This window comes from Pristiophorus japonicus, chromosome 9, assembly GCF_044704955.1.
Source record: "Pristiophorus japonicus isolate sPriJap1 chromosome 9, sPriJap1.hap1, whole genome shotgun sequence".
Lineage (NCBI taxonomy): Eukaryota > Metazoa > Chordata > Chondrichthyes > Pristiophoridae > Pristiophorus > Pristiophorus japonicus.
In genome coordinates this window covers 44132975-44151635 of record NC_091985.1, presented here as the reverse complement: position 1 = coordinate 44151635, position 18661 = coordinate 44132975, and the positions used below count along the sequence as shown (strand labels likewise).

The window sequence follows — 18661 nt, the reverse complement described above, 5'->3', positions numbered from 1 at the left end:
TAATCAAGGGTCAAGGATCAAGGGTCAAGGATGTCTCGGAGCGGCTGCAGAACATTTTGGAGGGGGAGCGTGAACAGCCAGCTGTTGTGGTGTATATAGGTACCAACGATATAGGTAAAAAATGGGATGAGGTCCTACGAGACTAATTTAGGGAGCTAGGAGTTAAATTAAAAAGTAGGACCTCAAAGGTAGTAATCTCAGGATTGCTACCAGTGCCACGTGCTATTCAGAGTTGGAATTGCGGGATAGCTCAGATGAATACGTGGCTTGAGGAGTGGTGCAGAAGGGAGGGATTCAAATTCCTGGGACATTGGAACCGGTTCTCGGGGAGGTGGAACCAGTACAAATCGGATGGTCTGCACCTGGGCAGAACCGGAACCAACGTCCTATGTGGAGTGTTTGCTAGTGCTGTTGGGGAGGGGGTTAAACTGGGGAGGGGATGGGAACCTATGCAGGGAGACAGAGGGAAATAGCATGGGGGCAGAAGCAAAAGATAGAAAGAAGAAAAGTAAAAGTGGAGGGCAGAGAAACCCAAGGCAAAAAACAAAAAGGCAAAGATTAAAAAGGGCCATATTACAGCAAAATTCTAAAGGGACAAAGTGTGTTAAAAAGACAAGCCTGAAGGCTCTGTGCCTCAATGCGAGGAGTATTTGTAATAAGGTGGATGAATTAACTGCGCAGGCAATAATTAACCAATATAATATAATTGGCATCACGGAGACATGGCTTCAGGGTGACCAAGGCTGGGAACTTAACATCCAGGGGTATTCAACATTCAGGAAGGATAGACAGAAAGGAAAAGGAGATGGGGTAGTGTTGCTGGTTAAAGAGGAAATTAACGCAATAGTAAGGAAGGACATTAGCTTGGATGATGTGGAATCTGTATGGGTGGAGCTGCGGAATACCAAAGGGCAGAAAATGCTAGTGGGAGTTGTGTACAGACCACCAAACAGCAGTAGTGAGGTTGGGACAGCATCAACAAGAAATTAGGGATGCGTGCAATAAAGGTACAGCAGTTATCATAGGTGACTGTAATCTACATATAGATTGGGCAAACCAAACTGGTAGCAATATGGTGGATGAGGATTTCCTGGAGTGTATTAGGGATGGTTTTCCAGACCAATATGTCGAGGAACCAACCAGAGAATTGTCCATCCTAGACTGGGTGATGCGAAATGAGAAAGGACTAATTAGCAATCTAGTTGTGCGAGGCCCCTTGGGGAAGAGTGACCATAATATGGTAGAATTCTTTATTAAGATGGAGAGTGACACAGTTAATTCATAGACAAGGGTCCTGAACTTAAGGAAAGGTAACTTCGATGGTATGAGACGTGAATTGGCTAGAATAGACTGGCGAATGATACTTAAAGGGTTGACGGTGGATAGGCAATGGCAAACATTTAAAGATCACATGGATGAACTTCAACAATTGTACATCCCTGTCTGGAGTAAAAATAAAACGGGGAAGGTGGCTCAACCGTGGCTAACAAGGGAAATTAAGGATAGTGTTAAATCCAAGGAAGAAGCATATAAATTGGCCAGAAAAAGCAGCAAACCTGAGGACTGGGAGACATTCAGAATTCAGCAGAGGAGGACAAAGGGTTTAATTAGGAGGGGGGAAATAGAGTATGAGAAGAAGCTTGCTGGGAACATAAAAACTGACTGCAAAAGCTTCCACAGATACATGAAGAGAAAAAGATTAGTGAAGACAAACGTAGGTCCCTTGCAGTCAGATTCAGGTGAATTTATAATGGGGAACAAAGAAATGGCAGACCAGTTGAACAAATACTTTGGTTCTGTCTTCACGAAGGAAGACACAAATAACTTTCCTGAAATACTCGGAGGCTGAGGGTCTAGTGAGAAGGAGAAACTGAAGGAAATCCTTATTGGGCAGGAAATTGGGTTAGGGAAATTGATGGGATTGAAAGCCGAGAATTCCCGGAGCCTGATAGTCTGCATCCCAGAGTACTTAAGGAAGTGGCCCGAGAAATAGTGGATGCATTGGTGATCATTTTCCAACAGTCTATCGACTCTGGATCAGTTCCCATTGACTGGAGGGTAGCTAATGTAACACCACTTTTTAAAAAAGGAGTTGAGAGAGAAAATGGGTAATTATAGACCGGTTAGCCTGACATCAGTAGTGGGGAAAATGTTGGAATCAATTATTAAAGATGAAATAGCAGCGCATTTGGAAAGCAGTGACAGGATTGGTCCAAGTCAGCATGGATTTATGAAAGGGAAATCATGATTGACAAATCTTCGAGAATTTTTTGAGGATAGAAACATAGAAACATAGAAACATAGAAAATAGGTGCAGGAGTAGGCCATTCGGCCTTTCTAGCCTGCACCGCCATTCAATGAGTTCATGGCTGAACATGCAACTTCAGTACCCCATTCATAGAAACATTCCTGCTTTCTCGCCATACCCCTTGATCCCCCTAGTAGTAAGGACTTCATCTAACTCCTTTTTGAATATCTTTAGTGAATTGGCCTCAACAACTTTCTGTGGTAGAGAATTCCACAGGTTCACCACTCTCTGGGTGAAGAAGTTTCTCCTCATCTCGGTCCTAAATGGCTTACCCTTTATCCTTAGACTGTGACTCCTGGCTCTGGACTTCCCAAACATTGGGAACATTCTTCCTGCATCTAACCTGTCTAAACCTGTCAGAATTTTAAACGTTTCTATGAGGTCCCCTCTCATTCTTCTGAACTCCAGTGAATACAAGCCCAGTTGATCCAGTCTTTCTTGATAGGTCAGTCCCGCTATCCTGGGAATCAGTCTGGTGAACCTTCGCTGCACTCCCTCAATAGCAAGAATGTCCTTCCTCAGGTTAGGAGACCAAAACCGTACACAATATTCCAAGTGTGGCCTCACCAAGGCCCTGTACAACTGTAGCAACACCTCCTTGCCCCTGTACTCAAATCCCCTCGCTATGAAGGCCAACATGCCATTTGCTTTCTTAACCGCCTGCTGTACCTGCATGCCAACCTTCAATGACTGATGTACCATGACACCCAGGTCTCGTTGCACCTCCCTTTGTCCTAATCTGTCACCATTCATATAATAGTCTGTCTCTCTGTTTTTACCACCAAAGTGGATAACCTCATATTTATCCACATTATACTTCATCTGCCATGCATTTGCCCACTCACCTAACCTATCCAAGTCGCTCTGCAGCCTCATAGCATCCTCCTCGCAAATCACACTGCCACCCAACTTAGTGTCATCCGCAAATTTGGAGATACTACATTTAATCCCCTCGTCTAAATCATTAATGTACAGTGTAAACAGCTGGGGCCCCAGCACAGAACCTTGCGGTACCCCACTTGTCACTGCCTGCTATTCTGAAAAGTACCCATTTACTCCTACTCTTTGCTTCCTGTCTGACAACCAGTTCTCAATCCATGTCAGCACACTACCCCCAATCCCATGTGCTTTAACTTTGCACATTAATCTCTTGTGTGGGACCTTGTCGAAAGCCTTCTGAAAGTCCAAATATACCACATCAACTGGTTCTCCCTTGTCCACTCTACTGGAAACATCCTCCAAAAATTCCAGAAGATTTGTCAAAAATGATTTCCCTTTCACAAATCCATGCTGACTTGGACCTATCATGTCACCTCTTTCCAAATGCGCTGCTATGACATCCTTAATAATTGATTCCATCATTTTACCCACTACTGAGGTCAGGCTGACCGGTCTCTAATTCCCTGTTTTCTCTCTCCCTCCTTTTTTATGTTGGCTACCCTCCACTCCATAAGAACTGATCCAGAGTCAATGGAATGTTGGAAAATGACTGTCAATGCATCTGCTATTTCCAAGGTCACCTCCTTAAGTACTCTGGGATGCAGTCCATCAGGCTCTGGGGATTTATCGGCCTTCAATCCCATCAATTTCCCCAACACAATTTCCCGACTAATAAGGATTTCTCTCAGTTCCTCCTCCTTACTAGACCCTCTGACCCCTTTTATATCCAGAAGGTTGTTTGTGTCCTCCTTAGTGAATATCGAACCAAAGTACTTGTTCAATTGGTCTGCCATTTCTTTGTTCCCCGTTATGACTTCCCCTGATGCTGACTGCAGGGGACCTATGTTTGTCTTTACCAATCTTTTTCTCTTTACATATCTATAGAAACGTTTGCAATCCGTCTTAATGTTCCCTGCAAGCTTCTTCTCGTACTCCATTTTCCCTGCCCTAATCAAACCCTTTGTCCTCCTCTGCTGAGGTCTAAATTCCCAGTCCCCGGGTTTGCTGCTATTTCTGGCCAATTTGTATGCCACTTCCTTGGCTTTAATACTATCCCTGATTTCCCTTGATAGCCACGGTTGAGCCAACTTGCCCGTTTTATTTTTACGCCAGACAGGAATATAGAATTGTTGTAGTTCATCCATGCGGTCTCTAAATGTCTGCCATTGCCCATCCACAGTCAACCCCTCAAGTATCATTCGCCAATCTATCCTAGCCAATTCACGCCTCATACCTTCAAAGTTACCCTTCTTTAAGTTCTGGACCATGGTCTCTGAATTAACTGTTTCATTCTCCATCCTAATGCAGAATTCCACCATATTATGGTCACACTTCCCCAAGGGGCCTCGCACAACGAGATTGATAATTAATCCTCTCTCATTACACATCACCCAGTCTAAGATGGCCTCCCCCCTAGTTGGTTCCTCGACATATTGGTCTAGAAAACCATCCCTTATGCACTCCAGGAAATCCTCCTCCACCGTATTGCTTCCAGTTTGGTTAGCCCAATCTCTGTGCATATTAAAGTCACCCATTATAACTGCTGCACCTTTATTGCATGCACCCCTAATTTCCTGTTTGATGCCCTCCCCAGCATCACTACTACTATTTGGAGCTCTGTACACAACTCCCACTAACGTTTTTTGCCCTTTGGTGTTCTGCATCTCTACCCATATAGATTCCACATCATCCAAGCTAATGTCCTTCCTAACTATTGCATTAATCTCCTCCTTAACCAGCAATGCTACCCCACCTCCTTTTCCTTTTATTCTATCCTTCCTGAATGTTGAATACCCCTGGCTGTTGAGTTCCCAGCCCTGATCATCCTGGAGCCACGTCTCTGTAATCCCAATCACATCATATTTGTGAACATCTATTTGCACAGTTAATTCATCCACTTTATTACGGATACTCCTTGCATTAAGACACAAAGCCTTCAGGCTTGTTTTTCAGGATGTAACTAGTAGAATGGACAAGGGTGTGGTGTATTTGGACTTTCAAAAGGCTTTTGACAAGGTCCCACACAAGAGATTGGTGTGCAAAATTAAAGCACATGGTATGGGGGTAATGTACTGACGTGGATAGAGAACTGGTTGGTAGTTAGGAAGCAGAGAGTCGGGATAAACGGGTCCTTTTCAGAATGGCAGGCAGTGACTGGTGGGGTGCCGCAGGGCTCAGTGCTGCGACCCCAGCTATTTACAATAAACATTAATGATTTAGATGAAGGAATTGAGTGTAATATCTCGAAGTTTGCAGATGATACCAAGCTGGGTGGCGGTGTGAGCTGTGAGGAGGACGCTAAGAGGCTGCAGGGTGACTTGGACAGGTTAGGTGAGTGGGCAAATGCATGGCAGATGCAGTATAATGTGGATAAATGTGAGGTTATCCACTTTGGTGGCAAAAACACGAAGGCAGAATATTATCTGAATGGCAGCAGATTAGTCAAAGGGGAGGTGCAACGAGACCTGGGTGTCATGGTACATCAGTCATTGAAGGTTGGCATGCAGGCGGTAAAGAAGGCAAATGGTATGTTGGCCTTCATAGCTAGGGGATTTGAGTATAGGAGCAGGGAGGTCTTACTGCAGTTGTACAGGGCCTCGGTGAGGCCTCACCTGGAATATTGTGTTCAGTTTTGGTCTCCGAATCTGAGGTTCACCAGACTGATTCCCGGGATGGCAGGACTGACATATGAGGAGAGACTGGATCGACTAGGCCTCTATTCACTGGAGTTTAGAAGGATGAGAGATGATCTCATAGAAACATATAAAATTCTGACGGGACTGGACAGGTTAGATGCAGGAAGAATGTTCCCGATGTTGGGGAAGTCCAGAACCAGGGAACACAGTCTAAGGATAAGGGGTAAGCCATTTAGGACCAAGATGAGGAGAAACTTCTTCACTCAGAGAGTTGTTAACTTGTGGAATACCCTACCGCAGAGAGTTGTTGATGCCAGTTCATTGGATATATTCAAGAGGGAGTTAGATATGATCCTTACGGCTAAAGGGATCAAGGGGTATGGAGAGAAAGAAGGAAAGGGGTACTGAGGTGAATGATCAGCCATGATCTTATTGAATGGTGGTGCAGGCTGGAAGGGCCGAATGGCCTACTCCTGCACCTATTTTCTATGTTTCCAAGTTTCTATTTCGATGTGACTCGACCAGGTAAGACAAGCTTTTTTTGTTCGGTATTCATCACGGTCCTTAAAACTGTTGTTATTGGCCAAATTCACAAAAACGGCGAGAGCGTTATTTTTGACGCCGAGTGACCTCACAAAAGCGGTTTTGAAAAAAGGCGGTCGTTATTTTTTAACCAAATTAGTAAAATGTCGTTACATTTTTTTTAAGACAAAAAACAATTTGAATGCATAAAAAGGCGTAAAACGTGCGTTATTCTGGCCAAATTCTGGCCCAGAGAGTTATATATCCAAGTTTGTAGATGCCACTAAGTTAGGGTGCACAATATGTTGTGTAGATGGAAGCAGGAAGTTACAATAGTCATAGACAAAGTGAATGGGCAGAACTATGGAAGATCGAATTCAATATTGATAATCCACTTTGGAACTAAGAAAAACTAAACTGAATATTTTCTTATGGCAAGTGACTAGGAGCAGTCTCGTCACAAAATGATTTGAGTGTCCATGTGCATCGATCACTAAAAGCGAGTGCACAGGTCTAAAATGTAATCAGAAAGGCGTATCTCAAGGGGTTCGAATATAAAAGTGAGGAATTGATGCTTCAGTTATACAGAACATTGGTCATATCCTACTTGGAGTACTGTGTTCTGTTCTCAGCACCATACCTTTTTTTTATCCGTTCCTGGGATGTGGACGTCGCTGGCATGGCCAGCATTTATTGCCCATCCCTAATTGCCCTTGAGAAGATGGTGGTGAAATGCTCAGTCCGTGTGCTGAAGGTACTCCCACAGTGCTGCTAGGGAGAGAGTTCCAGGATTTTGACCCAGCGACGATGAAGGAACGGCGATATATTTCCAAGTCAGGATGGTGTGTGACTTGGAGGGGAATGTGGAGGTGATAGTGTTCCCATATACCTGCTGCCCTTGTCTTCGAGGTGGTAGAGGTCGTGGGTTTTGGAGGTGCTGCCGAAGATGTCTTGGTGAGTTGCTGCAGTGCATTATGTACACTCTGCAGACACGGTACATCGGTGATGGAGGGAGTGAATGTTTAATGTTATGGATGCTGTCGAGCTTCTTGAGTGTTATTGGAGCTGCACTCATCCAGGCAAATGGAGAATATTCCATCATACTCCTGACTTGTGCCTTGTAGATGGTGGAAAGGCTTTGGGGAGTCAGAAAGTGAGACACTTGCCGCAAAATACCCAGCCTCTGAACCACTCTTGTTGCCACAGTATTTATGTGGCTGGTCCAGTTAAGTTTCTAGTCAATGGTGACCCCGAGATTATTGAGAGTGGGGGATTTGGAGACATTAATGCCATTGCATGTCAAGGGGCAGTGGTTAGACTCTCACTTGTTGGAGATAGTCATTGCCTGGCACTTGTGTGGCGCAAATATTACTTGCAACTTATCAGCCCAAGCTTGAATGTCAGCCAGGTCTTGCTGTATGCGGGCATGGACTGCTCCATTATCTGGGGAGTTGCGAATGGAACTGAACACTGTGCAGCGATCGGCAAAATCCTCACTTCTGACCTTATGATGGAGGGAAGGTCATTGATGAAGCAGCTGAAGGTGGTTGAGCCGAGGACACTCCCCTGAGGAACTCCTGGGGCTGTGATGATTGACCTCCAACAACCACAGCCATCTTCCTTTGTGCTAGGAATGATTCCAGCCAGTGAAGAGTTTCCCCCCTCATTCCCTTCAGTTTTACTAGGGCTCCTTGCTGCCTTGATGTCAATGGCAGTCACTCTCACCTCACCTCTGGAATTCAGCACTGTTGTCCATGTTTGGACCAAGGCTGTAATGAGATCTGGAGCCAAGTGATCCTGGCGGAACCCAAACTGGGCATCGGTGAGCAGGTTATTGGTGAGTACTTGCTGCTTGATAGCAGGATGGTGGGGACCTCAGGAGGAGGCCGATATGGATCATCCACTCAGCACTTCTGGTTGAAGATGGTTGTAAACACTTCAACCTTGTATTTTGCACTTGCATGCTGGGCTCCGTCATCATTGTGGATGGAAATATTCATGGAGCGTCCTCCTCCCGTTAGTTGTTTAATCGCCCACCACCATTCACAACTGGATGTTGCAGGACTACAGAGCTTTGATCTGATCCGTCGGTTGTGGGATCGCTTAGCCCTGTCTATATCATGCTGCTTCTGTTTTTTAGCATGTATGTAGTCCTGTGTTGTAGCTTCCTCAGGCTGGCACCTCATTTTTAGGTACGCCTGGTGCTGCTCCTGGCATGCTCTTCTACACTCCTCATTGAACCAGGATTGGTCCCCTGGTTTGATGGTAATGGTAAAATGAGGGATATGGTGGGCCATGAGGTTATAGATTGTGGTGGAATACAATTCTGCTGCTGTTGATGGCCCACAGAGCCTCATGGATGCCTAGTTTTGAGCTGCGAGATCTGTTCTGAATCTATCCCATTTAGCATCATCATCATCATCATCATCATAGGCAGTCCCTCGGGATCAAGGAAGACTTGCTTCCACTCTTAATATGAGTCCTTTAGGTGGCTGAGCAGTTCAATACAAGAATCACAGTCCCTGTCACAGATGGGACAGATAGTCGTTGAGGAAAAGGGTGGGTGGGACAGGTTTGCCACATGCTCCTTCTGCTGCCTGCGCTTGATTTCTGCATGCTCTCGGCGACAAGACTCGAGGTGCTCAGCGCCCTCCCGGATGCACTTCCTCCACTTAGGGCGGTCTTTGGCCAGGGACTCGCAGGTGTCGGTGGGGATGTTGCACTTTATCAGGGAGGCTTTCAGGGTGTCCGTGTAACGTTTCCTCTGCCCACCTTTGGCTCATTTGCTGTGAAGTAGTTCCGAGTAGAGCACTTGCTTTGGGGGTCTCGTGTCTGGCATGCAGACAATGTGACCTGCCCAGCAGAGCTGATCAAGTGTGGTCAGTGCTTCAATGCTGGGGATGTTGGCCTGGTCGAGGACGCTAATGTCGATGCGTCTGTCCTCCCAAGGGATTTATAGGATCTTGCGGGGACATCGTTGGTGGTATTTCTCCAGCAACTTGAGGTGTCCTCTGTACATGGTCCATGACTCTGAGCCATATGGTGGTTAGTACGGTGGTAGTGCCACACAACACGATGGAGGGTGTCCTCAGTGTGAAAACGGGACTTTGTTTCCACAATGACTGTGCGATGGTCACTGCTACCAACGTTGTCATGGACAGATGCAGCTGCGACAGGTAGATTGTTGAGGACGAGGTCAAGTAGGTTTTTCCCTCGTGATGGTTCTCTCACCATCTGCCGCAGTCCCAGTCTGGCAGCTACGTCCTTCAGTACTCGGCCAGCTCGGTCAGTAGTGATGTTACCGAGCCACTCTTGGTGATGGACATTGAAGTCTCCCACCCAGAGTACATTCTGTGCCTTTGTTACCCTCAGTGCTTCTTCCAAGTGATGTTCAACATGGAGGAGTTTTGATTCATCAGCTGAGGGAGGGTGGTAGGTGGTAATAAGCAGGAGGTTTCCTTGCCCATGCTTGACCTGATGCCATGAGACTTCATGGTGTCCGGAGTCAATGTTGAGGACTCCCAGGGCCACTCCCTCCCAACTGTATACCATTGTGCCACCATCCTTGGTGGGTCTGTCCTGCCGGTGGGACAGGACATACCCAGGAATTGTGATGGAGGAGTCTGGGACGTTAGCTGAACGGTATGATTCTGTGAGTACAACAATGTCAGGCTGTTGCTTGACGAGTCTGTGGGGCAGATCTCCCAATTTTGACACAAGTCCCTAGATGTTGGTGCAGGGTGGGACTGGGCTGGGTGTGCCGTTGTCATAGCCGAGGTCGATGCCGGGTGGTCCGTCCGGTTTTATTCTTATTACTCTTTTTCATATCGGTTGTGTACAACTGAGTGGCTTGCTAGGCCTTTTCAGAGGGCAGTTAAGTCAACCACATTGTTGTAGGCCTGGAGTCACATATAGGACAGACTGGGTAAAGATGGCAGATTTCCTTCCCTAAAGGATATTAGTGAACCAGATGGGTTTTATGACAATCCGGTCGTTTAATGGTCACCATTACTGATACTAGCTTTTTATTCCAGATTTAGTTAATTAACTGAAATTAAATTTCCTAGCTACCGTGGTGGGATTTGAACTCATGTCTTTGGATCATTAGTCCAGGCCTCTGGATTATTGGTTCAGTGACGTTACCACTTTTCTACCATTCCCGCACCTCAGGAAAGATATCTTGTCCTTGGAAGAGGTACAGCGCAGATTCAACAGAATGATAGCAGGGCTTAAAGGGTTAAATAATCAGGACAGGTTGGACAAACTTTGATTATATTCCTTTGGGTTTCGAAGGTTAGGGGTGACCTAATCAAGGGTGTTAACACGGGAGAGGTTTGATGGGGTGGATTCAGAGTAATTATTTTCTCAGGTTGGGGAATCCATTACAAGGTAGCATAATTTTAAATTTGGAGCTAGGTCAGTAATGAGTGAAATCAGGAAGCACTTTGTCACACAAAGGTTAAAGTAAATCTGGAACTATCTCATCAACGACAACAGCTTGTATTTAAAAAGCACCTTAACAGAGTAAAATGTCCCAAGGCGCTTTATAGGAGTATTATCGACAAAATTTGATACCGAGCCACATAAGGAGATATTAGGGCAGAAGGTTTTAAAGGAGCGACTTAAAGGAGGAAAGAGAGGTAAGGGAAGAAACTCCAGAGCTTGGGGCCTAGGCAGCTGAAGGGACATAGAAACATAGAAAATAGGTGCAGGAGTAGGCCATTTGGCCCTTCGAGCCTGCACCACCATTCAATAAGATCATGGCTGATCATTCCTTTAGTACCCCTTTCCTGCTTTCTCTCCATACCCCTTGATCCCTTCAACCATAAGAGCCATATCTAACTCCCTCTTGAATATATCCAGTGAACTGGCATCAACAACTCTCTGCGGCAGGGAATTCCATAGGTTAACAACTCTCTGAGTGAAGAAGTTTCTCCTCATCTCAGTCCTAAATGGCTTACCTCTTATCCTAAGACTATGTCCCCTGGTTCTGGACTTCCCCATCATCGGGAACATTCTTCCTGCATCTAAGCTGTCCAGTCCCGTCAGAATTTTATACGTTTCTATGAGATCCCCTCTCATCCTTCTAAACTCCAGTGAATAAAGGCCCAGTTGATCCAGTCTCTCCTCATATGACAGCCCAGCCATCGCTGGAGTCAGTCTGGTGAACCTTGGCTGCACTCCCTCAATAGCAAGAATGTCCTTCCTCAGACTAGGAGACCAAAACTGAACACAATATTCCAGGTGAGGCCTCACTAAGGCCCTGTACAACTGCAGTAAGACCTCCCTGCTTCTATATTCAAATCCCCAAGCTATGAAGGCCAACATACCATTTGCCTTCTTTACCGCCTGCTGTACCTGCGTGCTCACTTTCAGTAACTGATGAACCAAGACACCCAGGTCTTGTTGCACCTCCCCTTTTCCTAGTCTGCCGCCATTCAGATAATATTCTGCCTTTGTGTTTTTGCCCCCAAAATGGATAACCTCACATTTATCCACATTATACTGCCATGCATTTGCCCACTCACCTAACCTGTCCAAGTCACCCTGCAGCCTCTTAGCGTCCTCCTCAAAGCTCACATCGCCACCCAGTTTAGTGTCATCTGCAAACTTGGAGATATTACACTCTATTCCTTCATCCAAATCGTTAATGTATATTGTAAAGAGCTGCGGTCCCAGCACTGAGCCCTGCGGCACTCCACTAGTCACTGCCTCCCATTCTTAAAAGGACCCGTTTATCCCGACTCTCTGCTTCCTGTCTGCCAACTAGTTCCCTATCCACATCAGTATGTTACCCTCAATACCATGTACTTTGATTTTGCACAACAATCTCTTGTGCGGGACCTTGGCAAAAGCCTTCTGAAAGTCCAAATACACCACATCCACTGGTTCTCCCTTGTCCACTCTGCTAGTTACATCCTCAAAAAATTCCAGAAGATTCGTCAAGCATGATTTCCCTTCATAAATCCATGCTGACTTGGTCCGATCCTGTCACCGCTATTTCGTCCTTCATGATCGATTTCAACATTTTCCCCACTACTGATGTCAAGCTAACCGGTCTATAATTACCCATTTTCTCTCTCCCTCCTTTTTTAAAAAGTGGTGTTACATTAGCTACCCTCCAGTCCATAGGAACTGATCCAGAGTCGATAGACTGTTGGAAAATGATCACCATGCATCCACTATTTCTCGGGCCACTTCCTTGAGCACTCTGGGATGCAGACTATCAGGTCCCGGGGATTTATCGGCCTTCAATCCCATCAATTTCCCAAACACAATTTCCTGCCTAATAAGGATATCCTTCAGTTCCTCCTTCTCAATGGACCCACTGTCCCCTTCGGAAGGTTATTTGTATATTCCATCGTGAAGGCAGAACTGAAGTATTGCTTCAATTGGTCTGCCATTTCTTTGTTCCTCATTATAATTTCACCTGAATCCAACTGCAAGGGACCTACGTTTGTCTTTACTAATCTTTTTCTCTTCACATATTTATAGAAGCTTTTGCAGTCAGTTTTTATATTCCCTGCAAGCTTCCTCTCGTACTCTATTTTCCCCCTCTTAATTAAACCCTTAGTCTTCCTCTGTTGAATTCTAAATTTCTCCCAGTCCTCAGGTTTGTTGCTTTTTCGAGCCAATTTATATGCCTCTTCCTTGGTTTTAACACTATCCTTAATTTCCCTTGTTAGCCACGGTTGAGCCACCTTCCCCGTTTTATTTTTACTCCAGACAGGGATGGACATTTGCTGAAGTTCATCCATGTGATCTTTAAATGTTTGCCATTGCTTATCCACCATCAACCCTTTTAGTATCGTTTGCCAGTCTATTCTAGCCAATTCACACCTCATACCGTTGAAGTTACTTTTCCTTAAGTTCAGGACCCTAGTTTCCGAAATAACTTTGTCACTCTCCATCTTAATAAGGAATTCTACCATATTATGGTCACGTTTCCCCAAGGTGCCTCGCACAACAAGATTGTTAATTAGTCCCTTCTCATTACACAATACCCAGTCTAGGATGGCCAGCTCCCTGGTTGGTTCCTCGACATATTGGTCTAGAAAACCATCCCTAATACACTCCAGGAAATCCTCCTCCACCGCATTGCTACCAGTTAGGTTAGTCCAATCAATATGTAAATTAAAGTCGCCCATGATAACTACTGTACCTTTATTGCACACATCCCTTATTTCTTGTTTGATGCTGTCCCAAACCTCACTACTACCATTTGCTGGTCTGTACACAACACCCAATGGCGTTTTCTGCCCTTTGGAATTCCGCAGCTCCACCCATACCGATTCCACATCATCCAGCCTAATGTCCTTCCTTACAATTGCATTGATTTCATCTTTAACCAGCAACACCACCCCACCTCCTTTTCCTTTCTGTCTATCCTTTCTAAATGCTGAATACCCCTGGGTGTTGAGTTCCCAGCCTTGGTCCCCCTGGAGCCATGTCTCCGTGATGTCAATCACATCGTATCCGTTAACTGCTATCTGCGCAGTTAATTCACCCACCTTATTCGGAATATTCCTTGTATTGAGGCACAGAGCCTTCAGGCTTGTTTTTGCCCCTTTAGAATTTTGCTGTAATGAGGCCCTTTTTGTTTTTTGCCTTGGGTTTCTCTGCCCTCCACTTTTACTATTCTCCTTTCGATATTTTGCTTCTGCCTCCTTTTTATTTCCTTCTGTCTCCCTGCATAGGTTCCCATCCCCCTGCCATATTAGTTTAACTCCTCCCCAACAGCACTAGCAAACACTCCCCCTAGGACATTGGTTCCGGTCCTGCCCAGGTGCAGACCATCCGGTTTGTACTGGTCCCACCTCCCCCAGAACCGGTTCCAATGTCCCAGGAATTTGAATCCCTCCCTTCTGCACCACTCCTCAAGCCAGGTATTCAACTGAGCTATCCTGCGATTCCTACTCTGACTAGCACGTGGCACTGGTAGCAATCCTGAGATTACTACTTTTGAGGTCCGACTTTTTAATTTAACTCCGAGCTCCCTAAATTTGCCTCGTAGGACCTCATCCCATTTTTTACCTATGTCATTGGTACCTATATGCACCACGACAACTGGTTGCTCACCCTCCCTTTTCAGAATGTCCTGCACCCGCTCAGAGACATCCTTGACCCTTGTACCAGGGAGGCAACATAACATTCTGGAGTCTCTGTTGCGGCCGCAGAAACGCCTATCTATTCCCCTTACAATTGAATCCCCTATCACTATCGCTCTCCGACTCTTTTTCCTGCCCTCCTGTGCAGCAGAGCCACTCATGGTGCCATGAACTTGGCTGCTGCTGTTCCCTCCTAATGAATCATCCCCCTCAACAGTACTCAAAGCGGTGTATCTGTTTTGCAGGGGGATGACCGCAGGGGATCCCTGCACTACCGTCCTTGCACTGCTCTTCCTGTTGGTCTTCCATTCCCTATCTGGCTGTGTACCCTTTACCTACGGTAAGACCAACTCACTAAATGTGCTATTCACGTCATTCTCAGCATCATGCATGCTCCAGAGTGAATCCACCCACAGCTCCAGTTCCTCAACGCGGTTCGTCAGGAGCTGGAGGCGGATACACTTCCCGCACACGTAGTAGTCAGGGACACCGGAGGCGTCCTTGAATTCCCACAGAGTACAGGAGGAGCATAACATGTGTCCGAGCTCTCCTGCCATGACTTAACCCTTGTATACACTTATATTGGCAACAACAGTATTAAAAGTTACTCACTGATATAGAAAAGAAAAAAGGAAAACTACTTACCAATCACTTACCCCCTTGGCTGTGACGTCACCTTTCTATTTCTTTCTACTTCTTTTTTGCCTTCTCCCTGTAGCTGCACAAGCACGCCACTTGTAGGCCTCTTGCCGAACTCACGGACCCCCAACTCAGCAACACACCTCCCGACCTCGCGGCCTTTATAGGCCTCTCGCCGAACTCACGGACACCCGACTCACCGACGCACCTCCCGACCTCGCGGCCTTTATAGGCCTCTCGCCGAACTCACGGACTCCCGACGCACCTCCCGACCTCGCGACCTTTTATCGGCCTCTCGCCGAACTCACGGACTCCCGACTCAGCGACACACCTCCCGACCTCGCGGCCTTTATAGGCCTCTCGCCGTACTCACGGACTCCCGGATCAGCGACGCACCTCCCGACCGCGCGGCCTTTTATAGGCCTCTCGCCGAACTCACGGACTCCCGACTCACCAACGCACCTCCCGACCTCGCGGCCTTTTATAGGCCTCTCGCCGAACTCACGGACTCCCGACTCACCAACGCACCTCCTGACCTCGCGGCCTTTTATAGGCCTCTCGCCGAACTCACGGACTCCCGACTCACCGACGCACCTCCCGACCTCGCGACCTTTTATCGGCCTCTCGCCGAACTCACGGACTCCCGACTCAGCGACACACCTCCCGACCTCGCGGCCTTTATAGGCCTCTCGCGGTACTCACGGACTCCCGGATCAGCGACACACCTCCCGACCTCGCGGCCTTTTATAGGCCTCTCGCCGAACTCACGGACTCCCGACTCACCAACGCACCTCCCGACCTCGCGGCCTTTATAGGCCTCTCGCCGAACTCACGGACTCCCGGATCAGCGACGCACCTCCCGACCGCGCGGCCTTTTATAGGCCTCTCACCCTCAAATGGCTGTGGATGATTGGTCAATTGAAGTGTTCAAGACTGAGATCAATGGATCACAGACCTTCTCTTTTGTCCTTTCCTCCCCTCCAGCCTTTCCCTGCCCCTACACTTGTTTAAAAACCTGTTACATCTCTAACGTTTTCCAGTTCTGACAAAGGGTCTTTGACCTGAACCATTAACTCTGTTTCTCGCTCCACAAATGCTGCCTGACCCGCTGAGTATTTCCAGCATTTTCTGTTTTTATTTCAGATTTCCAGCGTCCGCAGTATTTTGTGTTTGTATTCGTGTTTAATTCACTGCCACTTCTCTTCCAGGAATGCCCACCTTGAAGATGTTCTGCTCTTCCCTCAGACAGGATTTCCGTTTGTCTCTTTTACCTTGTTCATCTTCATTGCTTTCTGTTTCCCTTCGTGTGTTTGATCAGGTATCTACCAAACCTTGCTTTCACAGCCACATCTCTTTCATCAGCAACGGTCTCTGTCTCCGACTTATTCCACGTGGATTCCTACAGAAGTTCCACCCTCCATATTTGGGATTCACCCAGTATTCTTTCGGTTAGGCACTTTACAGCCTTTAGGACTCAACATTGAGTTCAACAGTCATCAACAATCTCCGCGCCCCCCCCCACCCCCGCCCCCACCATGATAGCTGGCAATGATTCTGCCATTTTCATTTACACCTCATCTAGACTCATCCTTTGTTTCTTAACATGCCGCATTACCATCTCCATTTGCCTTGCATCATCATCCTTTTATATTTTAATCTCTTCTGCCTCCCACCCTATCACAGACCTTCCCTTTTGTTCTTCCCCCCCTCGCCCCTTTCCCTGCCCCTACACTTGCTTAAAATCTCTAACTTTCCCCAGTTCTGACGAAGTGTCTTCGACCTGAACCGTTAACTCTGTTTCTCTCTCCACAGATGCTGCCTGGCCTGCTGAGCATTTCCAGCATTTTCTGTTTTTATATCAATAGATTTTTGTTGGGCAAGAGTATCAAGGAGTATGGAGCAAAGGAGAAATACAGATCAGCCAAGATGTCGTGGAATAGCAGAACACGAGGGGCTGAATGGCCTACTCCTGTTTCTATATTCCTCTCCAGCCATAATGGACATCAGTGGGCCTTCCACTGATGCAGCAACTTGGCAGGACTCGCCTCTCTCTTGCCGTGTACATACAGCAGCTGAGGAAGAGGCAGCCAGTAGCCATCACAGTGGGGTCAGGTGAAAAATAATTAAAGTCAGGTGGGTAGGCAACAGTCAGCCTCGTTGCCTCATTCTCCCACTATTTCCACCCCCATCCCAAATTATTTTGGCAGTATAGCAGATTAAGATTACGCCTTCAACAGACGTAAGAAAGGTTTATCCCGTCAATGTGGTTACATTTACCTTCCTCTTCCAGTTTCTCCCCTTCTCTCCTGAAGGTAATGCCTCACACTGGGGTTTGCATAGCCCCGGTAGTTTGGTGACTATTCATGACCTGTGAGCCCAGTCAGGGAAATGGGCAATTTTAACTGCACCCCCACCTACTGCTTTTTCCGCAGTGAAGCCTGAGTCAGGGGTTCGTTTCACTTTCCACCAACGAGCTGTGGACCCCTCGATGGCACCTGACTACAGCTCACTGGTCATGGAAGGCCAGGAAATCAGCTGGTCAACCGTTGGTGCTGGGGTGGGGAGATGTCCTTAGGCAGTGGATGGGAGGTTTTTTTGTAGGCCGAGGAGGAGTTTTCCTCCTCGTCTTGGCCCCAGCAAAACAAAAATTAAACACTTCTTGGCCCATTTACTAAGCAACTTTCAGCTGTTTTAGCTGTGGCTTAGTGGGTAGCACTTTCGGTTTTGAGTCACAAGGTTGTGGGTTCAAGTCCCACTCCAGAGACTTGAGCACAAATATCTCGGCTGACACTCCAGTGCAGTACTGAGGGAGCGCTGCACTGTCGGAGGTGCCGTCTTTCGGACGAGGCATTAAACCAGGTCTGCACTCTCAGGTGGATGTAAAAAATCCCATGGCGCTATTTTGAAGAGCACGGGAGTCATCTCCATTGTCCTGGCTCAAACAACATCACTAAAACAGATTATCTGGTCATTATCACATTGCTGTTTGTGGGAGCTATGACTTTGGGTTCAGCCTCTGGTATGTGCGCAGACGCAGGCGTCGTCCTGTGTACTGTAACTCGACAACAGAGGTTGGGGTGGTCTTGGATCTGGCCTGGAGACAACGAAGGTTGAACAGGTTCCCACTGATTCTGTAGTTTAGTTCCACTCCAGCGTGGAGCTTGTTGAGTATGAGATGGAGCATGGCAGCGAGAAAGATTGAGAAGAGGGTTGGAACGATGATGCAGCCCTGTTTGACTCAAGGTCCAGACGTGGATTGGGTCTGTAATGGATCCGTTGGTAAGGATCATGGCCTGCATGTTGTCATGGAGCAGGCAGAGGATGGTAATGAACTTTTGGGGGCATCCCAAATGGAGGAGGACGCTCCATAGACTTTTGTGGATGACAGTGTCAAAGGCCTTTGTAAGGTCAAAGAAGTACGAGCTCAACCAGGCCAACATCCCCAGCATCGAAGCACTGACCATACTCAATGATGATGATGATGATGATGTGGGAGCTTGCTGTGCGTA

General features: G+C 46.9%; 1 protein-coding gene across 1 annotated transcript in view; it reads right to left on the bottom strand.

Annotated features, from left to right (window-relative positions):
• Window positions 1–18661, bottom strand: part of LOC139272598 (ALK tyrosine kinase receptor-like) — a 1661561-nt gene that overhangs the window by 1154133 nt on the left and 488767 nt on the right. The window lies entirely within an intron of this gene.